The sequence below is a fragment of the Myotis brandtii genome, unplaced genomic scaffold (assembly GCF_000412655.1).
Source record: "Myotis brandtii unplaced genomic scaffold, ASM41265v1 scaffold10, whole genome shotgun sequence".
NCBI classification, from domain to species: domain Eukaryota; kingdom Metazoa; phylum Chordata; class Mammalia; order Chiroptera; family Vespertilionidae; genus Myotis; species Myotis brandtii.
This window is the reverse complement of record NW_005353325.1, coordinates 2833635-2861592: the sequence shown is the minus strand read 5'-3', so window position 1 is coordinate 2861592 and position 27958 is coordinate 2833635. Positions and strand designations below refer to the sequence as shown.

The 27958-nt window shown below is 36.1% G+C and overlaps 1 protein-coding gene across 1 annotated transcript in view; it reads left to right on the top strand.

Annotated features, from left to right (window-relative positions):
• Window positions 1-27958, top strand: part of FRYL (FRY-like) — a 238460-nt gene that overhangs the window by 33677 nt on the left and 176825 nt on the right. The window contains exons 2-3 of the mRNA XM_014534411.1: window positions 2198-2367; window positions 27198-27329. The gene's annotated coding sequence lies outside the window, so the exon portion shown is untranslated. The remainder of the gene's footprint in view (window positions 1-2197; window positions 2368-27197; window positions 27330-27958) is intronic.

Sequence of the window (27958 nt, the reverse complement as noted above, 5' to 3'; positions counted from 1 at the left end):
TCCTTTGCCCATTTTTTGATTGGATCGTTTATCTTCCTTTTGTTAAGTTGTATGAGTTCTCTGTAAATTTTGGAGATTAAACCCTTATCTGAAATATCATTGGCAAATATGTTTTCCCACGCAGTGGGCTTTCTTGTTGTTTTGTTGATGGTTTCTTTTGCTGTGCAGAAGCTTTTTATTTTGATTTAGTCCCATTTGTTTATTTTCTTCTTTGTCTCTCTTGCCCTAGGAGCTGTGTCAGTAAAGATATTGCTACGACATATGTCTGCTATTTTGCTGCCTATGGAGTCTTGTAGGATTTTAATGGTTTCCCGTCTTATATTTAAGTCCTTTAGCCATTTTGAGTTTGTTTTTGTGTATGGTGTAAGTTGGTGATCTAGTTTCATTTTTTTGCATGTATGTGACCAAATTTCCCAGCACCATTTATTGAAGAGACTGTCTTGCGGTCATGTTTAACTTTTGAGGAACTGCCAGACTGTTTTTCAAAGTGGCATGCGTATGTTTTTAAAGTGATTTTATTTTTCTGACTATAACAGTAACAAATGCCCTTTGGAGATATTTTGGAAAATATAGAGAAGCATAAAAGAAAAAAAAATCACTTTTAAAAAATCACTATTTAGAAATAATATTTAGTAGGTTTTTTTTCATGTTTTAATGTATTAAAAATATGGCTGAAATTATATATAATTGAGTCATGCCTTTTTTTTTTTTTTTAGTTAACAGCATTTGCCCATGTTATTTTTGAAATTGTATTTTTATTTTATCAAAGAATATCTGTTCTGTTCTCTTTAGTGTTCTCTCTCTTTTTAGTTTTTCAAATTTACAATTAGTTCAGAGGAGTGTGGGAAGGGAGTGAGAATAAATACATTAACCAGCATTTCATGTTTAACTAGAAATTACTTCTAGGTTAACTAGAACCTGATAGTGCATCTGCTGAGTAAATCATAATTTAGTTAACTATTTTCCAAATTTGGACACTTAGCTTTCTTACAGTTTTTCTTTATAACTAATGTAAAAATTTTATACATAAAATTCTGTGCATTTTGAGTTCCCAGAAGTGTAATTAGGTCAGTAACTATGACTATTTTAAAGATTCTTGTTCTATGTTGACAAATTGCTTTTCATCATGGTTGTCAAATTTACATTTCCTTTAGCAATGGATATTTATGCCTTTTTTACTGCACCTTCATTAGCAGTGAGTAAATGGATAACAGTTGAGCTTTAAGGCCACTTAGCAGGGACTTTTTAGTTTCGTTCTCTGATGTGTATGGTGCTGGTACAACGTAGGCATAGTAGGCACTGAATCTATGTTGAATTGCTTCCAGTAGGAAAGAGAAATTTTGTTCTGAAGGACAAGAAAATAACTGCCGTTTGATTTTCCAGGAAAAGTAGCCTTGTTATACCGATCATATTGAAGCTCATGTTTTTATGAAAAAGGAATGAAAGCAAAAATCAAGCATATTTGGAAAAATTGTCTTACATTTAATTTTGTTTGAACATTTACATGTTTCAGAAGTCAAAATGACACATTGAGTGCTGTTAATTCCTATCCCTGTTTCTTATTGTATATATACTTCTGTACCTTACTTGTTCTGGTGATCTTTTCATAGAAAAACACTAAGTGCTTCCTCATTCATTGTTACAGCTACATGATATTCTTTCTTATGGATGTAACATAGGTGACTTTACCAACCCTCTTGGGTTGTTTTCACTTTTACAAGTAATCCCACAATAATCTTGCTTTATGTTGTGAGTGTACAATTACAATATGCCTTTAGAAGAATGTCCCAGAAAGATTGTTGAGCAATGGAGAATGCTTACCTCCTTGGGAACTTTTTGAAAGATAGATAGTTCTAGGGTTAATACTCCAAGTCCCATAATGTACTAGTATATGCCTTTAAGTACCATGTAAGCACTCTTAGGATGATAGCTCTTGTGTCGTCAAGAAACAGGTGGTGAAGAAGTTCATCATGTACTTGAGAAAGATGTTACAGGTGGTGAAAAAAATATTTAAATTAGAATCTTGTTTTTTCTTTGCAGATAGATTTTTCCCTAGATAGTTGAGATTTTTTTATAAGTAAATTCTTGTTAGCCAAATTCTCAGTTATAAAAACTAATTTCACTAATGATAAAATGTTACAACTTTGTTACAAACATGGCTCTTACTAATAACCAACCATATTTCTTTCTTTTCCAGCCTTTATCATTCCACATTCTGCTTTGTACATGGTGAATCACTACTGCTTTGCACTGGCGTGCCCATTTGTGTGCCTACAAAACACAAGATTGAAAAAGCTTCTAGATGGATCCTTTCCAAATTTGGTGTCTTTTCTACAAACTGTGTGCCTCAACAATCCTTTCTAAGTGGTAAGGATATGTGTTTAAAAAAATAATAGAACTTTGTAAAACAATATTTGGATTGCCTTCTCCTATTTTATACCTTCTCTTTTTACATGTAAGTAATACCCGCACTATTTTTGCTAATTAAAAAAAAAATCACATCTTGAAATAGCAGTAACATCAAGTTTTTGGCAGCTTTAAATCATCCTTTTCATATTATATTCTGGTTACAGTATAATATGTGTTATTTATAAAGAATAAAAATATGAGAACAACTTTATGTTTGTGTACTCTATGTACTCTATAATCCCTTGCTATGAGGCTGAGGCAGTTTATCCCAAGATTATCATTTCCTATCTATTTAGGTATTTGAATACATTGTGTCAAGAACAACCTCTTCCTAGCGATTGTAAATTAGGTATACATTTATGGAGATGATAAGAGAGGTGTGTAATTCCAGTTCTTCTTTTTATAGCAGGCACTATGTGTGTCTTTCCATATTCTTAACATTTTTTTTTGGAATCGTAGATGCTAGTTAGCCAACATGTTTTTGAACGTCTGAGATTTACTTAGAACACATTTTGGGGGTGGGGTACAGAGGAGTAAAATGGAGCAGAACAAATTGCTGAAATTTGAGATCTTTACTAAATAAAATGATTGAAGTAGGTTCATTTTGAGCGTTAGTCAACAAATACTTACCAAATGCCTGCTCTTTATGGATGAAAATGTATAATGACATTTAGCATTTGTAAGGAAGTAAGTCACCAAATGGAAACCGTGGTGCTAGGTGAAGATGCAAGGCAGGGAGGTTGAGTGAAGAAGGGTGTACGTTTTAGCTCTAATTCTAACCATTAATTGCATTGTGTTCTTGAGTACAAGTTAATTTGCCTTAGTAGACCCCGGCTTTCTCATCTATGAAATGGGTGAATTAAGCTAAGTGATATATAAGATTTTTTTGGTGTTTTCATATACCTAACACTTTATGACCATAATGAACAAATTGATAGATTTTTATTTTTATTTTTTTGAGGATACCATTTCTTCCCTAACCTGTCTCACAGAGATATTTTCAGACTATTTTCTTTGAACTGTGGGATTAGAATAAGATCCTCACTATCAGAACATTTTTCAATTAACCATTTTCTTTTGAAGTTGTTGTCTTTCTTCTTTCTTTTATTCTTTTCTCTCCACATTCTTATCCTTCTCTTCTGTTGACTTCTATAGACATTTTCTTCATTTGACTCAGATGTTCCTTGTCTGTCTTTTGTATCATATTCATGGCTCTCAGCATGGCCCTTGACCTGGTTGGCATCCATCATTTCCAGGACACTATGTCTTAGAACAGTGGTTCCAGTCCTGGGGTCCTTTTAAAACCTTCTGAACTGAGCTTGGGAGAAGGGTCTGATTCTTTGGTGGGTAGCTGAAACCAAGTAGTAAACCAGCATTAGTTCACTAGGCCTGGAGCCCCACAGTTCTGTGTACTCCTCATACCCCATCACTTCTTCCTCAGACCTCATCCTCACCTGGACCACTTCCATTTCTGAGGTCTTGGAAAGTTTCCTGTCATGTTCATAACCCTCTATCATGTCGCACTTTTCGAATCTGTTCTTTGTCTTTGTTATGACTTGTAGTTTCCTGGAGTTTTCTTGTTTTTCTTATTTTTAGTTTTTCCTAGCCTCATTAGCCTTCTACTCACCCAAACCCCGTGGTCATCCTTGCAGCAGCATCTTGCATTCTCTTGCCTTTTTAACATCCTGAGGAACCTGTTTTACCAAATCTCAAATATAAGTTAAAATGCCATCTACATTCTTTTCTCCTAGTTCCAGCTGCTTGATGTGGTTGGAAAAGGTCTGTCTAAACTGGTTCTTTTCAAAGTTGGCTGCTTAGCCTTCCTTCAGAAGACCACTACCAGCTTGCCTTTTTGGGGCTACCTAGCATACTTCCTGGCCTCTTCTTTTCACTTCAGATTTGTTTTTGGTGTCTGAAGAAGAAATCTTTTAATGGGAAATTTAAACCATATGCAAAAGTAAATAGACTTGTATAATAAATAAACCCTGGTATAATGAACCCCCTTGTGCTAATCAAAGTTCAATAATTATCAAGTCATGGCCAAATTATCTGTCTCCCACTGACTTCTCTCCCTCTCCTGTATTATTTTAAAGCAAATCTTGGACATCAGATCATTTATTTGGATTTTAGTATGTATTCTTAAAGTATAAGACCTTCTTAAAAAATATGTGTGTGTGTGTGTGTGTGTGTGTGTGTGTGTGTACACACCCATGAGAGTGCTTGAGATCTTGGTTCCAGCATGTTATTAGTTTGGCTCCAATAAATTCTTATAAAAGTAAATATACAAATTAACCACGATACCATTATCATCCTTAAATAAACAACAATTTCAGTATAATCACTTACCTAGTTGGTGCCAATCCTAACTCTTACCCAGTTAGAGCAGTTGACTGGATTAATTAGGACCTAAGTAAGCCCTCCTTCCACTGAAATTGGTTGATTTTCCTCTTAAGGTTTCTTCCTCACCTGCACCTTCCCTTTTTGTCCTGAAAATTGATTTATTGAACAAATTGGGTCCTTGTCCTGTAGTTGTGGCTGCTTCTGATTATATTTCTGTGAAGTGATTAACCTACTAATCTATCCTTTGTATTTCTTGTTAATTGGTAGTCAGATCTTGAGACATGCTCAGATTCAGGTTTGATTTCTTTTGGCCTGTGTCTGTAACAGGTGACTGTGTGGTGCAGATGTCTGCTTGTTGGTGGTTAGTTGCTATTTGTGCACAACGCTTTAGATGAGAGGTTGGCAAACTCTCTCTGTAAGGGAGCAAATAGTGTATATTTTAGACTCTGTGGGCCATCTGGTCTTCTCTGCAGCAACTACTAATCTCTGCTGTTGTAATGGGAAAGCCGCCACAGACAAAATGTACTAGTAAGTGAGTGGCCATGGCTATGTTCCAGGAAAACTTTACTTGCAGAAACAGGTGATGGACTTCCTGCTTTAGGTCTATTAAATCATTAGGGGGTTGCAAGATAGTGATATTTTAATGCTGTAACTTTACTGTTCATATGTCAGATGGCATGTTCTATAAAGAGACAGTATTCCTCATGTGTTATTTGTTACCTTAGAGGTACAGTTTGTACAGTCGTACACGACATAACAGTGTTTCAGTCAGCAAGGGACCACATATACGACGGTGGTCCTGTAGGGTTACAGGGCAGGTAAAAAAATTCCTATTGCCTAGTGACGACGTAGCCGTCATAATGTCATAGTGCAACACATTACTCACATGTTTGTGGTGATGCAGGTGAAATAAACCTGTGCCACCTGTTGCATAAAAGTATAGTATATAAATTATGTACTATGCTTTTTTGATAATTATAACAAATGATGACTGTTACTAGTTTGTGTATTCATTATACTATACTTTTTATCATTATTTTAGTGTACTCTTTCTACTTATTAAAAAAAGTTTGCTGTAAAACAGTATGCCTGATACATCGTGTTTATTGCGTCTCTTGTTTGCATCATGTTCTCTTGCTCTGATTTAATCTTGTGGGTTTTTTATTGCGTCTCTTGTTTGCATCATGTTCTCTTGCTCTTGATTTAATCTTGTAGGTTTTTTGTTGTTGTTGTTTTGTACAGTAGCATGATTGTAGCCTAGGAGCAATAGGCTATATCCCATGTAGCTGAGGTGGGTAGCAGGCTGTACCATCTAGGTTTGTGTAAATGCACTCCTAAGTTTCTACAGCAACGAAATCCTCTGGAGACATATTTCTCAGAATGTATCCCAGTCATTAAGTGGCTCATGACTGTGTAGTAGGATAAAGTTGGATAAAGGTTAAAGTTTCCCTTGGCTTGCCAATTTCAAAAAGTAAGTTGGTTATATTAGCATTCTCCAACAGTGACCAATTATGGTCTTCCCTTCTCCCCCAAACTTGTTATGGACTCTTTAATTTAAACAAACATTATGATTTGGATTTTTAAAAAATTATGTTCATTATCCTTATTAATACTTAAATCATTTAGTCTTTGGGGTGTGGGAGCTTTTTCAAGTTGCTTACTGAGTTACTTTAACATGGCTAATCATTTTGGAAAGCTTCTTTGTCTGGTGTGACAAGGAATTCCAGGCTCACTGTGTACGTATTCTCTACACACCTAATATCACCAAGTTCTCTAGAGAGTCCTGATTCTCTTATTGGGGAATGGGATTTCAAGACTACAGTCTGGGCGGGTTCTAGGGCTTCTCATTGTTAATGGATTGATCCTGTTTCTAGGCCTCTTCAGTAGTCAGAACTAAAATATATATAAAGATAGAGAACCTCATGAGTTCATACTGATACATCTAATTCAATGACAACACAAAAAGATTTTAACTTACTCTTTTTAAATTGATATTTTCATCTTTCTCTCAGCTGAGAATCCTGGTTCTTAATGAGACCAGGAATAAATACAATTAGAACATTATATAATTATTTATAGTACCTCATTATACTAGTATACTGGTCAGTCTCCAGATTGCAATACCAATGTTAAAGGTTTGCTTTTGTCTGCCTTTTTTTGCTCAGTATTACATCTGTGAGATTTACCCATGTTGTATTTAATAATAGTTTGGGTTTTTATTTCATTGTCTTGTAGTATTCCATTGTGTGAAAGATCACAATTTTTTGTCTGTTCTCTAGTTAATGATTTTTTGAGTTGCTTCTGGTTTGAGATAATTATGAATAAAGTTGCTGTGAACATTCTTGTACATGTCTTTTGGTGGACATAGGTACTTTTTCTCTTGGATATACAGATGCTCCTTGACTTGGCTTATGTCCTGATAATAAGTTAAGTCTGTAGTAAGTTGTAAGTACATTTCATACACCTAACCTAATGAACATCATAGCTTAGCCTAGCCTACCTTCAACATGCTAGGGACACAATATCCAAAAAACACTGGCAGCACAGTACACTAGGCTCTAGTGTACTAGAGTATCGTTTTTTTACCCCCCTGATCGTGCGCAAGGCTGGGAGCTGTGGCTTGCAGTGGCTTCCCAGAATCATGGGAGAGTAGTGTACATATTGGGAGAAGTGTACATAGCCTGGGAGAAGATCATAATTACAACTTTGAAACGAGGCTTCTACTAAATGTGCACCGCTTTCCCACCATTGTAGAGCTGAAATATCATAAATGGAACCATTGTCATTCAGGGACCATCTGTTTACCCAGCAATGGAAGTTGCAGCTCTCTTTTGGACGAAGGGTACATGTCCCTAGGAATGGTTAGTCATAGTACTGTGTATTAAGTATCTACTGCTGTGCAAGAAATCACCCCAAACTTAGTGGCTTAACACAGCAAACATCTCACAGTTGCGTGGGTCAGTTTCTGTAGGGGCGCAGCTTACCTGCGTGCCTCTAGCTCAGGGTGTCTCATAAAGCTGCAGTCTGCGTGTCAGCTGGGGCCACATTCATCCCAAGGCTCAATTGGAAGGGACACAAAGGATCCTTTGGGGTGCTTTCAAGCGCACTCATGTGATTATTGGCAGGTCTCAGGTCCTTTCTGGCCGTTGGCCGGAGCACCAGGTCCTGGGCCCCTCTACAGGACAACTAACAACACAGCAGCTGGTTTATAGTTTGGAGAAAGGCAGGTAGGGTGTCCACGATGGAAGCCATGGCCTTTTCATAACCTGTTCCTAGAGTGCCAACCAATCACATAGGCTGCATTCTAATTTTGAAAAAAATTGTGGTAAAATGTACGTAACAAAATTTACAATTTTCACCATTTTTAAGTGTGCAGTTCATTGGCGTTAAAGTACATTCACATTTTTGTGCAATCATTACTACCATCCATCTCCAGAATTGTTTTCATCTTTCCAAACCGAAACTCTGTACCTATTAAATTATAACTCCCCATTCCTGTCTCCCCCCAGCCCCTGGCAACCACCATTGTACTTTCTATTTCTGTGAATTGACTACTTGAGGTACTTCGTAAGTGGAATCACAGAATATTTGTCCTTTTGTGACTGGCATAGCTCACTCCACGTAAGGTCTTCAGTGATCATCCATGTTGTGGCATGTGTCAGAAATTCTTTCCTTTTTAAGACTGAATAATATTCTATTGCATGTATATACTACACTTTGTGTATCCATTTATCCATTGATGGACATTTGCTTCCTTCTTTCTGTCTATTGTGAATAACACTGCTATGGACATCGATGTTTTGCATGCTATTCTTAAAAACCAGTCTCTGAATCTACTCCATACCTAAGAGGAGGTAATACCTAGAGGTGTGAATACCAGGAGGTGGTGGGCTCCTCTCAGAGTGACTACCACACTGTAGGTCAGTCTTAATAAATTTTCTCTACAATTATGTACTAACTGGATATGGATTTAAGTTCATTTATTTACTTTTGATATTTAATACCTGTTCTAAATATAATTTTGTTTTATAATTATGTATACTAGTTTCATAGTTTCAAAGTCAGATCCACAAAACAAGAGTTTAGTCAAGGGAGTGTAAGTTCTCTGTTTTCTCTACCCCTTTCTTCCCCTCCTAAGTAATTAGATTCTAAAAGCTTTGATTTACTTTTCCATCCTGTTATTGTTTTAATGTAAGCACATATATATTCATATTCCTCCTTTCTTTTATAAATGATAAAATGCTATATACCTTGCTTTTTTTTTACTTAATATATCCTGGCGATCACTCCTTAGTTGTAAATTACTCAATTTCTTTTTATAGCTGCATAATATCCCATTGAATGAATAAATAAACCTTATCAAATTTTTGTAAATTGGGTTGTTTCTATTCACTGCAATGGATAGCCCTGTGCATATAAATGTCTTTTTTATGTTTGTCAGTATATATTTGGGACAGATTCCTAGATGTGGAATTGCAGGGTCAAGGGTAAATGAGTATACACTTTTACTAGATATTGCCACATTTATCCTCATAAGAATTATATCTCTTTGTGTTCCCATCAGTAAAATATGAAAGTATCTGTTTTTCTATACATGAGCCTCATCAACAGAACATGACAATCTTGATTTGTTAGGTTTTTTGTTTTTGCCAAAGGGAATTTCATTGTAGTGTTAATTTCCATCTCTCATTATGAGTGAGTTTGAACATAGATTTTTTTAACTTTAAAAATTTCTTTTTTATAGACATTTCAGAACCATTTAAATCAACAGATAAATCAACAGTGAATTTTCTTAGATAACATACAGATTTACCTGGAGGTGCACATTGGGTTAAGAGGCATTTACATTTCTTTTTCTGTTAGCTGTCCATTTCTTTAGCCCTGTTTTCAGTAGGTTTGTTGGTATTTTCTATTTTATAAGCTCTTTACATATTAGTGATAGGAACCTTTTGTCTATGTGTTTTCTTTCTGCCAGTTAAATAGAGGTATTCTTTAAGCTGCCTTTAGCTTGCTTCATTTTGCTTCTCATCCTTTTCTGATAATGTTACATTTATTCTCCTGGCTCAGTGATCATTTAATATTTGATGACTCCACATCTATAGCTCAGACTTATTCTACTATTTTTTCAAACTCAATATGCCCCAGGTAGAAGGCGACTTTATCTGCAAACCTGATGTTCCTGTGTTCCTTTAGCAGGTAAATGGCATTACCATTTTCCCAGTTGAGAACTTGAAGTGATCTTTTGACGTTTATTTATTATTAATTCAGCAAGTGTTTGTTGAGAACCTACCAAGTGCCAGGTCTTGGGCTGAGCACTAAGTAACGAATAGTCCTAGTCCTAGCTTCCAGGGAAGAGTCTGATGGAGGAAAAGGTATTAAATTAATACCCAAACCCAAGAGTAACTGTGTAGTATTTCAAGAGAATTTAAGGGTTGGGACAAGGTTAGACTGGAGAGGTTAGGGCAGGGGTCCTCAAACTTTTTAACAGGGGGCCAGTTCACTGTCCCTCAGACCGTTGGAGGGCCGGACTATAGTTTAAAAAAAAAAACTATGAACAAATTCCTATGCACACTGCACATATCTTATTTTGAAGTAAAAAAACAAAACGCGAACAAATACAATATTTGTATTTGCATGTGGCCCGCGGGCCGTAGTTTGAGGACCCCTGGGTTAGGGGATAGCCTCTTTGAGAAACTGACATTTAAGCAGATTTGAAGGCCTGTTAGGGGTTTACCTGGTGAAAACAAACCAGGGTGCCAGTTTCCAGGTACAGGAAACAGTGTGGAAGGATCCTGAGGCAGGAAAGAGGTTGAACTGCTAGGAAACAATAAGACCAGTTTGGCTGGCGTGCAGGGAGCAGGGGTGGAGGGCCTTGAGATGTGACTTGATTTACTTTGTAAACCGATCACTGGGGCGCAAGTGGAAATTGGTAGAAGCCTGGTCAGGAGGCTATAGTTGTGAAAAGTGATGGTTCCGCTGTGAGATTCTTCAGTTCTTCTTCAGTGCTTTGCTCATTCCTCCCATAGTTTTATTTCCTGAGCTCAGAACGTTAACTCTTGACTACCCTGATAGGTTTTTACGTATTGGTCCCCACTCTGTGTTTGTCTCTGTTTCCAGTCTAATCTACTTCAGAAGATGTAACCCCAGGTCTGTTCCTTTCACCTCCTTTCTCAAAGGCTCCCTGGGATGGGTGATTTTATGTGTCAACCTGATTGGCCTACAGGTTGCCCAGAGAGCTGGTAAAACATTATTTCCGGGTATGTCTGTGAGGGTGTTTGCGGAAGAGACTAGCATTTAAATTAGTAGGCTAAGTAAAGAAGGCCCGCCCTCACCATTGTGGGGCATCATCCAATCCCTTGAGGATCCAAATAGAACAAAAAGGAAGAGGAAGGGCCATTTGCTTCCCTCCTTGAGCTGGGCCTTCCATCTTCTTCTGCCCTCAGACATTGGAGCTTCTAGTTTTGGGCCTTTGGACTCTGACACTGGCACCAGCAGTATCTCCCCTCCTCCTGAACCCCACTCTACCCCCCTCGGCCTCAGACTGACAGTTAAACCACTGGCTCCATAATCATGTGAGCAATCCCTGCAATAAGTCTCCTCTTACCTCTCTCTCTCTCTCCTATAGATTCTATTTCTCTGTAGTCTCTGAACCCTGACGAATACACTCCTTCATTGTGGAAAAATGAAAGCCCACCTGAAACTGAAGTCTTGCATCATTTTCTTTAAGCTTCAAGTTCTGTTCCTCTGAGATTACTTTCCTTTTCTGCCTTTTTTTTTTGAGCTCATCTTCTGTCACCTCTCCGCCTCCAGAACCCTGTCTCCCCTCTTTTTCTTCCCTAAAAGCTCTGCTCAAATCCTAGTTATTCCCCTAATCCTCTTTACTTGCCCTCAGTCAGGTTGACTTCTAACCCACACACCCTAGTTTTCTGTTGTTGACATGTCAGTTCTAAGAGGCATCACAGTCTGTGTGGTATTAGAAATATTGAAGTATTTGTTTTTCATTTTTGAAACTGATAACTCAATAGATGTTTGTTGAATTGTATGAAATTAGGGAGCATTTCATGTGGTAATTCCTCCCAGAAACCTTTTGTGAAAAAGACAGTTCTTGAGTCCAATTTCACAAATACCTTGTATTGAACCGTTAGGGAGTAGACCTCATGTACAGATAGGGAAATCTAACTCGCCTTCTGACACAGTTTTTAAAGTTCAGTGATCATCAAATAATAATTATGTTCTCTATAGTAGTTTGACAAAAAATATGTTTATATGGCAATATCAGAGATTTCTTACAGCTTCCAGGGGACTAATGGCCCACTTAGAGCATTAAATATTTGATTTATGGTGGTGAAGAATGGCCAAATTAATCATGAATATATAGCATATATAAATGTATTCCTGTTTTTACCCGAGGTATCTTGTGGACTAATTGTCCACTTGGCTAACTTGTTATCAGTTATCTTGCTAGGTTAAATGTAGTCTGCACGTTGTCAAAGATTATTGTACTTGATTCTCATATGTGATTATGTTTGTATATTAGGGCCCACTAACATGTTTTTTTTTTTGTTTTTGTTTTTTGTTTTTTTTTGTGTGTGTGTGTGTGGAGCAGGGTGCTATAATTTACTGCCTACAAACTTGCAAAATGATATTATGTGCTCCATCTTTTTTTTATTCTTAATAGATTTTCCTTGTCTCCCTCTCTTCTTCCTCCTTCATTCTCTCCCTTTCTTCTTATAAATGAGGTTAAATCATTTTGTCTAAGTTAATAGAGCTTAGTATTGTGTAACTGTACTACATACATTATGTTGCCTATAAGGCAATTTCTCTGAAATGATAATGGAAATGGGGTTTATACAGATTTGGTTTACATGTAATTTTTCAGATATTAATCTCTTAGTCTGTTTGGATCAGCTCTTGGATTAAATGACTATTTTTGTCTCCTAATATATATTGATGCAATAAAGGGGTTGGGAGATTATACTTTTGGTTCCATACTGAGTGGGATTTATTTTTGTCATTGAAAATGCAGTAGGGATTAAACCTTTTAAATCTATTTACAAAAGTACATTTCCCAAAGTCACTTCTCAAATTTTTGGTGTTTCAGCCATATTAATGAATGAGAAATATTTTGGTTGTATTATTTTAAGGTAGAAATACCTTAATTGAAATTTTACATGTGTTTGCTTAAGATTAAATTAGGACATTTAGTTTTTGAAATATGATTTTTTTTAAAAATTAGTTTGAAACAGTAACTAGGGCAGGTGCTTATAGGTAAGAATAAAATCATTTGGTAATCTGATCTTCAATCAAACTGTATTTAGTTTGGAGTGATGAAAGTGTGTTTTTTTTTTAATACTGAGCATCTATAAAACCAATTGTTTCATATGACTTCTGGTTTGACAGGTGTATGAAAGTCTTAAAGATAAAATTGTCATAAATGAAATATTGCATTCCACATAGGATTTATGTAACTAGCAGTAAGGGTGAAAAAACCTGAAGTGGGAGAAATGACTCGAAGTTCCTCACTTTGCACTTTCCATATCTTTTTTCCTCTCTCATTTCAAATCCTACATGAGTATATTATTACATTGTGAATATAATCACATTAATTCAAAAGCCTGCTATGTTGTGATACGCATTTGTTGTTTTGTAATAATTCCATCTGTACCACATTGGAACTTTTCAACAGCACTTTCTGTTTAGGAAAGTTTAGGAGGGATGGTCCTAGAACTGGGTGAGTCACACCGCACTACAGATTCCATAAGGTCACAACCTTTGTCTTATTCATTGTGTCCTTCACTACCTTAATATGCAGTTGGGCTCAGTGAAGGTAATAGAATTATGTCCATTTCTGTTTATTATACTGTACCTGGTTTCTGGTTTCAACAGCACTTTCTGTTTAGGAAAGTTTAGGAGGGATGGTCCTAGAACTGGGTGAGTCACACCGCACTACAGATTCCATAAGGTCACAACCTTTGTCTTATTCATTGTGTCCTTCACTACCTTAATATGCAGTTGGGCTCAGTGAAGGTAATAGAATTATGTCCATTTCTGTTTATTATACTGTACCTGGTGTTAGGTTTCTGAAAAGCTTAATTTTTGTTTCTTTATTCTTTTTCGTTTTATTATTTGTTGATTTGAGAACTGGGGTGGGGGCAGGGAGAGAAAGAAACATTGATTTGTTCCACTTATTAATGCATTTATTGGTTGGTTCTTTTTCCCCCCTTTTTACCACTTCCTCTCATCCTGGTCTTCGCAGGGTCATGGCCTCCCTGCAGGCCCCTCAGGTGGGAGGCTCCCCCAGGCCCAGCCCCCAGCATGGGGAGGGGAGCTAAGAAACTGTAGCCTCAGTCCCCAGAGCTGTGCTGGGTATTAGAGAAGTGTTCCCCTCCCCAGGAATCACTAGGTATTGGTTGATTCTTATATGTGCCTGGACTGAAGGTGAAACCCACAACCTTAGTGTATCAGGATAACATTCAAACCGACTGAGCTACTTGACCAGGACTTCTTTTTGCTTTCTTTTGATACATTTTCTAGGTAGTATTTACATTTAGCCCTATTATGATTTGAATGTATGTTCAACTTCTTAACAAGAAGAGGAGCAAAACCTACATTGTAAAGTTGGTCCAGAGACAACATTCAGAAGGTATCATTCCAGTGACCCTGAAATCCTCTAAACTAAGCCAAGGACCAAATACTCTTTCAACTTAGAGAAGAAATAAAAGAAAAAAGGCATGCAGGGATGAAGGAGAGAAAGGATGGTTTAGGTGGAGTGGAGGGAAGTTTCATTTTAAACCACAGTTATAGCAATTGATAACCTGTATACTTTGTCCGGTTTTTCCCTATAATGTAGAAATGCTATCCATGTCCCCACCTTTTGCCGGTGGAAGTGGGCTTCTTGGAGTGCTGCGGGAACAAGAATTTCCTGAGGCCCCCACGGGAAGATGAGGTATCAGAGAAAGCTTTATTGGTGATGTAACACAAAGGGAGTTCCCTTCAAGGTCCCATCTCCCTCCGCCCTGCCATGGGAAGAGTCCATTTTGTCTTCAGCCGGGCTAAGATCAAAGCCACTGCCCAGTTTCTGTCCCATGTCTGCACAGTCCAGTCCAGCGTCCGGCTAGGCTAGCTTGTGCTCCCAGCTGCATGTAGTCCATGGCCTGTGGGCTCTGCCTGGCACAGGTGAGTGTGGGTCACGGAGTCAGCGAGTGTAAGGAGGCGGGAGCCAGGAGCAAAGCAAGAGGAACAAGAGAGAGAATTCTTTGTTTTGTGGATTTTAACTAGGAGTTTATCCAACGAATCCTTCAGGATTGCACATGCTTGCTGTGACTCCACCCCTCTGGCCAATTATCTTTGTTCCCAGGTTAGACTGACAGTCAAGCACCTTCCTTACATCACTGCACGGGAGCCCATCTTCCTCTTTGTTGGATCCCTACCCCAGTGATTTGCAGGGAATGGACCAGTGGTTCCCTGTGGGGAGTGTGAAGTTGCAGCTTCCTGGTGAAGCTGCCCAGATGACCCTGCTTACAATGTCTGGCCTCCCTTTGCTCACTTCCTATTATTGATATGAGCTAGCTGGTTACGATGGGAACAGAAACTGTGACATAGAATTTTGCAGCTGATTGTATTATCGATCTTTAAACTGAGCATCCATCTTTGAGAAACACGTTAAAGATTGTTTTAAGTATTCTGGCTAAAATGGGAATGTCATTTTCATTTAACAAGTTGTTCTTAGACTTTTAAATTAATGGTAAGACATTAACAGAAAATGGTTGAATAAGCAGCTCTGTGATTTGTTGGCCATAATATGATTTCTCCTTTCCTGCCTATTTTTTACTTTCTATAATGCAAATTTATTCTTCATGAAATATTGAGATAAATCGTGTGCTAATTATATTTGATTGTCCTTATTTGAGAGGTCTCAAGCTTTTGTTCTGAGGTTCAGAATCAATATAAAAACATGTTGGAAACATAATTGCATTTTAATTTGAGAACTTTATCTCATAAAACTCCATATAACCGCCTATTCTTTTAAAATATAAAAGAATCCAGATGTGCAGTATTTTTTCAGCTCATTTACTAGCTTTGTCAGTTTCCACAGCTGCAGTGTTGAACATTTATAGAAATTATGGGTTTGTTTAGGTTAAAATGCAGTTAATGTATATAAAGCACTTAACCTAGTTTCTCACACATAGTAGGTCCTCAGTAATTAGTAATTAATTAATTTGACTTCCTAGGGTACAATTTTTAGGGTACAGTGAGCCAATTCTGAATTCTACCTTCCTGTTTATAATTCACTTAGACTCATTTAGCCAGTGTGGAGAAGAAAGCCTTTGGTGGGGTGGCACGTATTGACTTGTGTATGCAAGTCCTTTTAGAGTTATTGGATGTCCTGGAATGGGATGGTAAGCTTTGTGCTGTGTTCTGTATGGTCATCGATAGTGACCAACTGATTTGGAATGTTGTTTTGTTACTCATTTCGAAATGTGTTATTTTCTGTACAGAGGAAGTTGATCTGAATTAATTGCTTATTACCCTTTATAAGTTTATAGAAAGAGAGGAATGTCAGTCAGTGTAAACCTTACAGACACAATACTTTCTTTCATAAACACGGGGAGGAGGCAATCCCCAGATTACCATTTTGGGGATAAAGCCAGGTGCTGTTGTTTAACGTAAGAGGGTATGTGATAACACCGAACTTGGGAGCCTGTCACATTGGCCTACTATGAAATAGTCATGTTTATGAAGCCATAATATTATTTAAACTCTCTAAATCAACATCTAGCCAGCTCCTCAGAGAGAAGCAGAAAGCCATTCATGTAGTTGTAGATTGTTGCCCCCGTTAGTCTTCTGGCAACAGAGGCTGTGAGCGAAATCTTTTCTGTCCCCTCCTCTACTTAAATTGATGACTTGTTCCTGATAGTAGCTTGAGCATATTTAGGTAGGTTCTCTCAAAGCATCTAAATTTAAAATGTGTCATCACACGTCTGTCTTCTAGCTGATCTATAAACTCCTGGCTGGTGGCAGTGTTGTCTGTGTAATGGTCAACTTAGTGCAGATTCTGGGAGTTCACCGTTGACCCCCAGTCACTGTTCAGTGCACCTCTCCCTGGGGCTTGCGGAGACTCCGCAACATTAACTGACCCAGTTACATTGTTTGACATTCTCTCTTCACAGTTCTTTAATGAAGAGCCTCTAGAGAGGCTAACCTTCCTGTATCCTGTACCACGGCCATCATTCCCATTCTCATCTCCTTCTCCTCTGGCAACGCAGAGTCTCTATTTTCTGTATTTCTTTCAAGGAACAGTTCAAGTCCTCTTCCCCGAAGCTTTTAAAAGGTACCTTTAAATTTAAGTTAGTATGAATTAAAATTTAGATCTAAGAAAAGGTCAGAAATATCAACCAGAACTGGAAATTTGAAATTGATGCATTAAAAAACATTATATTCTTAAGTAACAAAAACATATTTGTAAACATCATCCTCATTTAAAAATTAAAAATTATACAGGGTAGGTTTACAGTTGTTTGTATGAAAAATAATAATAAATAAGAATAAACTGTGTTTTGTGTACTCACAACTGTAAATTACTTTGCCCCAACCTGTATTAATTTTGGTAAAATTTTAGATTTTTTTTTCAAATAATTCAAAACCTCAAAATAATGGTAATTTTTGGTAAAGCTTATGGAAAGAAAGTGAGAGTTATGTTATTTTCAGATTGTTAGAAAGCTGTCTTTTATTGCATTATATGGCATTTGATAACATATAAAAGGTACCAGGATTTACTTTATTACAAACCGTTTTATTATGACTTAAAACCAGAAATCTTTTCTGTGTACTCCTTTTTCACACACCCCCACCACTTCAATTAAACCATAATAGTTAATGTATATAGGAAAAAACTTCGATGTTATTGGAATTTTTGTGGAGAAAACTTCCTTCTAAGACAATAGCAGAGACTTTGAGCCAAGAACCAGTGGACTTTAGAGAACCATAAATCATGGTTGAGATATGAAAGTTTTATATTGTTTGGTCCTCCCTGTTATTTTTCTTTTGTACTGGGCCTATGTTTAGCTTATTTCCTTACTCCTTGATAATAATATCATTAAGCAGGCAAAGGGGGAAAAGGTTTTATTGAAACTAAAAGTTAGTAATTTAATTTGATTATGAGCTTTTACAGTGAATAATTTTACAGTGAATTGTTTTTATACCATTTGTGGACAAAGTAACAAGAATAGAACTTGTTTTATGATATATATTTACATATACACATACAACACATATATGCTTAATATATTTATGCTTATGAATTTTCAAATAATATACAACAGCATTGATTTTTACATTTAATAGTATGTGGAAAACATTTAAATGACAGAACCTTTACATTTATGCTTAGTTTGCATCTTACTCGTTTAATTTAATATTTACATAAGTGCTTTATTATTTTTATGAAAGTTGCTTTGCTAAGCTTTGTGGGAGATGTAACAATGAATTTCATACCCTTCCGGGTCTCATAATCCTAGAGCCAACTCTTAGAACCACAAACTTTTAGAATGGGAAGAAATTTAAGACATTATCTTTGCTTTGGTGTGTGTTTAAAACAGCAGTCTTCTGATTCCTACCCGTTCAGTGTCTCCTGTCCCCTTCTCCCCATGCTCCCAGACATTGCTAATGCTCTTTTCTGTGCAGGGAGAGAGGAATTCCAGCATCTGATGATGGGGTGGCAGGAAATGGTAGCTTTTAGGGACTGGTACTTGCTTTCATGTCCTTTGTTTGGTAAGCAGGAGGAGAGGCAGGCCATTTTTTCCAGGTCAATTTTTAGTCTAGGATTTAAAACTATGAAGACAAGAAATCATCTTAGTGGGTACTGACTGGAATATAAAACAAAACAAAAACTAGTTTGGAGAACACTAAAGTGTATTGCAGATTATTTCAAACGTATCAGGTGGGTGTAAATATAATGAATTGTTACATAAAATGTATTATAAGTATACTTATATGAAATGTATTTTTTTAACTGCAGTGTAAAGAATTTGGAAACCGTGTCTCTAATCTGTCCATTCCACCCTTGCTTTCAACCTGGGGGGCAGCCATTGATCCCCATATGCCTAGATATGTTACTCATTTTGCCCTGCTCTCTTGTTATCATGACCTGACTCCAAGATAAAGTGGTTTCTACACAGGTAGAAATATACAAGGTGATATTTTCCCGCAGTACATCTTAATAAAAGATGTGCGGTGAGGTAGTTTTTTTCATTGCGTGGGTTTTGCTTGCATGTCTCTGGGTACAAATAAACGCTTTGGTGGATCTAACTGTTAATCTGCAAGTGTTGTTTATGATGTGCCTAACTTGATACCAAGATGTGATTTAAGCACCAAGAGAATTTGGATTATTTAATACTAGTACATAATAAAACTATTTATCCAATATTCATGTGGGCACAGACAGAGGCATAATTGTATTCTTGTAGTGCACAATATAAATACTAATATTGTTTTGGAGAATCAGCATGGTATGCTGAAGCCATGGTTTGGAAAAAGGCATTGTAGTATGTTTTTATCTGTGGGAATTACTGGCAAGTGTAATTTGAGAGATTCTAAATACTGTAGTTGTTTACTTCACTTCTAAATTTGGCTAAAATATTTTTGGTTTTGTTATTATTATTATTATTATTTTTTTACTAATCATTGAATTGTTCCTTAAGACCTGTGGTAGAAGCTAAGCCATAATGGTTTTATGAATTTTGATAATTATATCTTCTCTTAAAGATTAAAAAATTTCCTCTCACTAAAGATAGTTTAAAACATATTTAAAGAAAGAAATAGTGGACTGAATGTTCATTTGCCCATTCCACAGCTCCAACATTTATCGACTCTTTGTTAGCTTCTACCAACTCCCTTTCCTCAATTCCCAATTATTTTGATGCAGTTCCTCTGTCATAAAACATCATCTGCAAATATTTCACGATGTGTTTCTGAAAAACAAAGACTTCCATTTCTAGACATGTGAAGTAGAATCTTAACCTTTTTGAGTAATGTATGAAGTTATGAATCCTTAAGTTATGTTTGGGGTGTTAGAGTGATATAAAAGAAAAGGGGATCCTTTAAACGGAAAAAGAGAAATACCTGATAAGCAGTGTACCAAAAAACAATAGAAAGGTTACAATGAAAAAGCCAATTAATAGCTTTTAAGTGTCCATGGGAAGAAAAGGGAGCAATTGGCATTTTTGAACATCTAGTATGTGTCCACATTCCATACAGGTCTGTACAGGAGTAAAACTAAGTGTACTTTATACTATCTGAGATGGAAATTCTGTTTCTAGACTTTTTCTTGAGGGGAAAAAAAAAATCAAAGATGAGTACAGAGACTGCAAATCAAGGTATTCACTGTAATATTTATAGCAGTGAAGAATTAAACCTAATGCTCAATAATAGTGGAGTGATTAAATACACGCAATATATTTGTAAAATATTGTAATATTTTGTAACCACTAGAAATGAAATAATTTACTAATTTTATAAAATGTTTAATGCATATTAGAGTACCCCAAAGAAATTGACCCAGATATTAACATGAATTAATAGTGGGTATCTTTAGGTTTTGAATTGAGTGATATTTATTTCTTCATTATTTGGGGCGGGGGGGTGGGGTGGGGATAGTGTTGCAAATTTGTCTGTCCGTATAATATTATTGAGTACTTCACTATGTGTTAAACACTTTTTTAGCGTATTTCATCTTCTTCACTTCTCACAGTAGCCTTAAGAGATTTTATTATCCCGATTTTAGAGATGAAGAAATGGACGCATAGAGAGATTGAGTACTTTGATAATTGGTTTCTCCTCCTAAGTTTATTCTTTGCTTCCATATGTAGTTTTATTTCCAACAATTGGGAAGATACTATAAATACTATTTTGTTTTTCTAATTCTTACTTTAAAATATATGGTGAATATTGGGACATATTAATAAAAATACTTTTAAATTGATGGATAACATTTATCTTCTAAGTATACCATGATTTTTAAAACCGGTCCTTTGTTTTTGTTCTCTGCCTCCCCTGTGGCTTTCTGCTTATAGGAATAATGGTACAATGAGCACCTTTGTAAGTAAATCTGTATGTGCATTTCTGTTTAGCTCCCTAGGGAGATCTCTTAGAAGTGGAATTATTGGGTCAAAGAACATAAACATTTTAAAGGCTTTTGATACAAATGATCATTCCTCCTTAAATTTAGAGGAGTTGTTTTGGGGCTATAAATTCAGGAGACATGAGTTATCTAAATATCAGTGGGAATTTGTACTTTCATAGTTGCTCTTATAAAAATCCTGGTTCTCTGAGCTTGCTGGAGACAGTAATACAGAGAAAAAGAGGAGAAATAAACTTTGGAGATTAAATTATGGTATTTACTTATTTTCTGACTTTGAGTAGCTACTTCTTCATTTTTTTGATTATCTTAAAATGTGGATTACTGCAAATTTTTATTGCAAATTGTCATGAAAACATATCAAGTTTGCATGGATTTTCTTTGTTTGATTTTATAACCTCAGGCTCATAATTAGATAGAACAATTTCCATTGTATAATTTTAAAATTATAGATGTAAAAGGTCTAACACATTAATTAGAGACTATGATGACCATAGAGAGTATTTTAATGTTGTATTTAAAAAATACATGTTTTTATTGATTTCAGAGAGAGGAAGGGAGAGGGAGAGAGGGATAGAAACATCAATGATGAGGATCATTGATCGACTGCCTACTAGGGATTGAGCTTGAAATCCGGGCATGTGCCCTGACCTGGAATTGAACTATGACCTTCTGGTTCATGGGTCAAAGCTCAACCACTGAGCCACACTGACTAAGTTAATGTTGCATTTTTAAATTAAAAAAACAACAACACAGTTTTTTTTAGGGGCCACTTATTTTCTTTTCGTGACTAGCAAGATCAGAAAATTGTTTAATTAATTGATGATTTCTGTTAAATGACTAAGTTTTTGTTGTTGTTAATCCTCACCCAAGGATATCTTTTCCATCCAGTGGTGGGAGAGGAGGGGGAGAGAGAGAAACATCAATGTGAGAGAGACATATCAATTGGTTGCCTCCTACACGCACCCACACCGGGCCAGGGATCGAACCTGCAACCCAGGTACTTGCCCTTGACCCGGAATCAAACCCAAGACCCTTCCATGCTCGGGCTGACGCTCTAACCACTGGACACACTGACCAGGGCAAATGATTAAGTTTTTATTGTGGTTTCTCTTGAGCATGTTTTCTTCCAGAAGCTCCTGTAGACTACTTCTACAAAAACTTTTTAAAAAAAATATATTTTATTGATTTTTTTACAGAGAGGAAGGGAGAGGGATAGAGAGTTAGAAACATCGATGAGAGAGAAACATCCATCGCTGCCTCCTGCATACCCCCTAGTGGGGATGTGCCCACAACCAAGGTACATGCCCTTGACCAGAACCGAACCTGGGACCGTTCAGTTCGCAGGCTGACGCTCTACCCACTGAGCCAAACTGGTTAGGGCTACAAAAACTTTTACTGAAGATTTGGGAAGGAGGAGGTGGGCTTCAACTTAAGGGGGTTGAGGGTTTGGAGAATAATTAATGATATCAGAAAATTTTCCTATGAAGCTACCATAGAGGTTAGGGTCAAGTTTTCTGGGAAGACCAAGATTGACAAAGTGTAATTTGTCAGTATAGGATTTGTGAGAGGTTCAAATGGGATAAATAGAAAATATTCTATTGAAATTTGAAAGCCTTAAGTATTAGAATGGAAAAATATCAATTATGAAACTATTATAAATGGCAGAGATGGGAAGTAAGCACAAGGAGGATTCTTATCAGGGGCTCTTGATCCATAATTAATTATTGTATTGCAAATTTAGGTGTATGTGCATTTTGGAAGGTGAGTGTCCAGCACTGTGTTCAGATTTTTAAAGGTATGACTCCCAAAAGCTCAAGCTAGTATTAGGATAAAATATAAGCTCTACAAGGCTAGGGATTTTTGTCTGTTTTATTCACTCTTCTGTCCCCGTTTCTCATACTAGTACACACATAGTTCTGCTCAATAAATATTTGTTGAATGTATGATTTCTGTAAGTTTCTGTGTGGCATAGTTAATAGTAACGGATTTTTAGAAGTTACCAATAGTGAGGTGGTTGTCTTATATGTCAGCTTCTACATTTGTCCAAAAAATTACTCTTGTGTTTATGCTGAGATCAGTAGGTAGAGTATTTGTATAATAAGTTTGTGGTTGAATTCCTTTCTCCCCCCCCCTTTTTTTAACATGGGAATGTAATAGGGAAAATTATTCTAAATGATATATTTATTCATCATTATATTAGAAAATGTACTCTGATGCTGTTTTAATTTGATTCAATGAATGAAACCTTAATAGAAAACTTGCCCTTAATTTTGTGAATGGAAAATTTTGCTAATTTGTTCTTATTAGATCAAGTAGTATGACAATAACTGCTATTCTGGCTAAAAATGTAAAATCAACAAAATGTTGACAAATTGACCTGCAGGGAACATTGCTTTATCAGCAAGAGAGTTAGATTTTTGCAGTGAAGCCCAGTTATTCTAGATCAGTACCATTATACAGTGTTTTCAGCAAGTGGTCTAGTGTAGTCTGTGATTACATTAGTCAGCATAATAAGTTTCTGTGCTCTTTAAAATTGAAATTTGGGAGAAGGTTAAAGAACAACAGAGAGAAGGTTAAAATGCAAGTCCATCTTAAATATTGTATAATTATAGCATTTCTAAATAAGAGAGTAAGTGAATTTCTAAAAGTCAGAGTGTGTTGGAACCAGTATTGATTTTATGAATCAATTTTTTTCTTAATTAAAGAGATGATTGTAAATTCTTTTTTTTTTGGTACATACTTTATATGAATGATTTTTACCAGTCAGACATAAAAGATACTTGAGTACTTGTTTGCTGCCTGCACTTGATTATTTGTGAGTAGATTTTTTTTTTACATTGTATATAATCTTTGGTAGATTAAAAAAAATTACATTTTCCATAATTATATTGCTATTATGAATAGAGGCTATGATTATTTTAAATTTATTTAAAAACAATTGCATCCATACTGTCTGTGGTGGTGTGTGTGGGGGGTGGGGGGGCGGGGCTGGATGTAAGATGGTGAAGGGATTAGCCAAAGAACATATATGCGTAACCCGCAATGTGGTGGTGGCCAGAAGGACGGGTGGGAAAATGGGGAAAATGGAGACATCTGTAATAGTGCCAGCAATAAAAATAAAGTTTAAAAACAAAACAAAACACCTGTCAGAACGTTTGCATCATTTTAAAAGCCCTTGCAAGATACCCAGAATAATTAAGAGAAGGGTAAACATTTGCCTTCATAGATTCCATATCTTGGTATGTGGTTTCTTTCTTTAGTTAAACTGTGATCAATTTCTAGGTCACCACACATTTTAGCATTCATGTTTTAGTATAAAATATAGTTTGAAGTAGAATTTAGAGTTTTGAACTTCAAATTGATTTGTAGTTGTATCTTTGAAGTAATTTAGCCTACTCTTTTAGCCAGGGAGCAGATCCTTTCTATAGAGTTTCTAACAATCTTTGCCTAATAAATCACTGAGCAGGGACTTTACTTCTTTATGAAGCAACCTTCTTATTAATTATGCAATAATTAAGTTATTTTTTCATTGAACTCAAATCTATCTTGTGCTAGGCACCATAACTTCCTAGTTCTCCTTTTTAAATTATGAAGTATACATACAAATATTGAAAATACTATAATGAACATCACCAAAATTCCATTTACTCTTAATTTTTTCTTTATTTGCTTGTGATTACTATTTTCTGTATTATTGTATTATCAGAGACATATATATCTTGTCTGACTACAATGAATACACATAAAATTTGTGCATTTCTGTTCTTTATTATTCTAGTAATTTTGTTCAGAAAGGAAACGTGGTTAATGTGTTACTGAACACCCATTCAACTTTCTCTTTTATTTTCTGCACTGAAGTGAAGCAAGACTCGCCTTAAAGGACCTCATTTGACCTGAGATCCTCCCAAGTGCCAGAGCTGGGCCACTGTTCTCCTTATTTATTGCTCATGGAAACTTCTAGATCCTTACTCTTACTGCAGGTTTAAAGCCTTGCCCCTTCAAAGCTTGTGTTATTTACAGCCTTCAGTGTTGTCAAATACCAACTGACCTCCTCAAGTCACTCTTGTTTATATGACTTTTTTCTTTTAAAATAAAAAACAACAGCATTGATCATGTGTACACCATGACCACATTTACCTAACCTCTCAAAAATATGGGTATGAAAGTACTAATAAAAATTACTCTTCCTGTGGATAGAATATTCTCCAAATTAATCAAGTGAAATAAAAATAAAAATGAGTCCCATACTCAATAATATGTATGGCAACAAGATAAAAAAAGTGATTGGCATGCAAAAAACAACCCAAAACCAAGACAAAAACAACAACAAAAATCTTCATTCCTGCTAAAAATGATTATAACCTATAAAGTCAGAGAAGTACAGAGCAAATATTTTCCTGAAAGGGTAATCAAAGACATGTTCATTTTATTAAAAGGGAAAGTTGAAAATAGGAAGGTTGTATATCAACTCAGGAACTTATTGAAAATTTCAGACAAACATTAGGAAGTCTTAAAATGACACAGTAATCTGACAGTGTGGTTACAGAAACACGTATTAAAAACATGGCACTAGCTCTCGCTATGTCTGAACAGAAGGTTATTCAAAAGTGAAGCAAAACAAAAGACCTAGACATGGTGGCACAAATCAATCCTCGATGAACTTGTGGCTGGCTGTACTTATAAAATTGCTTTGTTCTCCAGTAGTAATTGGTTTTGTCATTTGTCCTAGCAGATAAAGTGAAAAATATTTTAAATTTCATTATATACCAGTGCATGACTACTGCAGCCACTATCTACAGAAATGATATGCTATTTGTCACATAGCTTTATTTGCTTTGAGGGAGAAATGACTTCATGAACCTAAGATAAAGTATCAAGAATTATGGCAGAATTCTAGATATCACGTTGTTAGTAGATTCAGAAATATTTGGTGGGGCTGTCCAAAATTCCACTAAGCCTGAATAAGATTGATTGTAAACAAGTGCATATGAATTAGGTTTTTGTTCGAATTCACCAGTTTTCTGGCTTCAAAAAGATTTAGTCATGATTTAGTTGATTATGCCTGTGCATCAATGGAATATCATTATATTTTCCAGTTCTGCTAAAGGAATTTCAAATTAAGAAGCTTAAGTACAAATTAATATTTTAGAGAGTAGTTAGTCCTTTCTGTTGGGTTGAGGATTAAATTCATTAAACAGAAAAAAATAGTAAGAAACCAGTTATGATTATTATAGGTATGGTACAATAGTTCATAATTCATGACCCCCTCACAAGTATTATAATTGGATTTTGAAAAATATATATCCCAAACATTTTCTGTAGCTGGGATAAATATTAGGCCCAGAGGCTATATGAACTACTTTGCAAATCTGTTTATTTTACTGAATGAAATTAAAATATTAAATGTATTATGGCATAATTAAGGTTTTTATGTATTGGTTTAATCATTGGATAGTAAAAGCATTACTTGTCACTGTAAAGAGAAGAAAGGAAGGGGAGGAACTATAAATTAAAAGGGATTTAAAGGATACAGTAGCAGTTGTCTATATGGATTTTGTTTAGATCTGGATTGGAACAATCTGTTTAAAAATCACTTATGAGCCGGCTAGTGTGGATCAGTGGTTGAGCATCAACCTATGAACCAGGAGATTACTGTTCGATTCCTGGTCAGGGCACATGCCCAGGTTGTGGGCTCGATCCCCAGTAGGGGGTATGCAGGAGGCAGCCGATCAGTGATTCTCTCTCATCATTGATGTTTCTATCTCTTTCTCCCTCTCCCTTTCTCTCTGAAATCAATAAAAATATATTTTAAAAATAGTAAAAATGAAAATGAAAACCACTTATGAGACAGAGGATTTTGAGCACAGACTGGTAGCTGATGTTAAAGAGAAATTATTATTCATTTGTTATAGATATTATAACGATATTGGATTATATTTAAAAAGCAGATCTTTGCATACAGAACTATCTAAAGATGAAGTGGTAAAATGTCTGGAATTTGATTCATAATAATCCAGAGTGGTGGGAGAAGGGGTTTTGGGGTAGGTGGAGATATAAATGAAACATGATTTGCCATGAGTTAATAGTGGTGTGTGTTTATTATACTAGTTTTGATTTTGCATTATTTTGAAAATTTAAGAAAAATAAATTCAGAAGCAGTGTAATGCAACACTATTGAGAGAGGATAACTGCAGCACCAGGTGACATTGCTGGATAATACCTTCAGAAGTAAGGATGGATATGAACAACACACAGATGTGCTGTTATAAATGTAACTAATGTGTAAATCTTGTATTTTATTTTTCTTCAGAGCTGAAGCCATTTATTTGAATCTTGGATGATTGACACCTAAATGCTTAATTCTCAAAACTGCTCAAGAGTCCCACAGTCAGGATTAGATGATCGAAGTTACCACTAAGAAATTACTGTCTTGAGTCCTACGGTAAGATGATACTACATATTCTAAAGGCTAAATAGTGAGTATGAGGTCTAAAAAGCCCTTTAAATGCTATATTTGAGCCACTACCTTCTATTACAATTTCTTAATCCTATAATTGTTATACCTGGAGTTAAAAGTTGTGGTAATCAACCAAAGATCTTAGACACATCAACATGCCAACAAGGCTTTAGGCGCAGCGGTTCTCAACCTGTGGGTCGCGACCCCTTTTGGGGTCGAACAACCCTTTCACAGGGGTCGCCTAAGACCATTGGAAAACACATATAGCATATCAGATATTTACATTATGATTCATAACAGTAAAATTACAGCAGTTATGAAGTAGCAACGAAAATAATGTTATGGTTGGGGGTCACCACAACATGAGGAACTGTATTAAAGGGTCGCGGCATTAGGAAGGTTGAGAACCACTGCTTTAGGGCATTTTCTCCTCATAGATTCAGCTAGTAATGGGTACAGTTTTGTCATGGGAACGCCATGCTTTCTGCTTGCTGTATGGGTCCTCTGGAAGCTGATCCTGCAAAGGAGTTTGGCTTCCAGGGTTTTATTAGGGCTCAGCCTCTATTTAAAGAGAGGTGGTGTAGAAGCAGGTTGGGCAGAGGACATTGAACTGC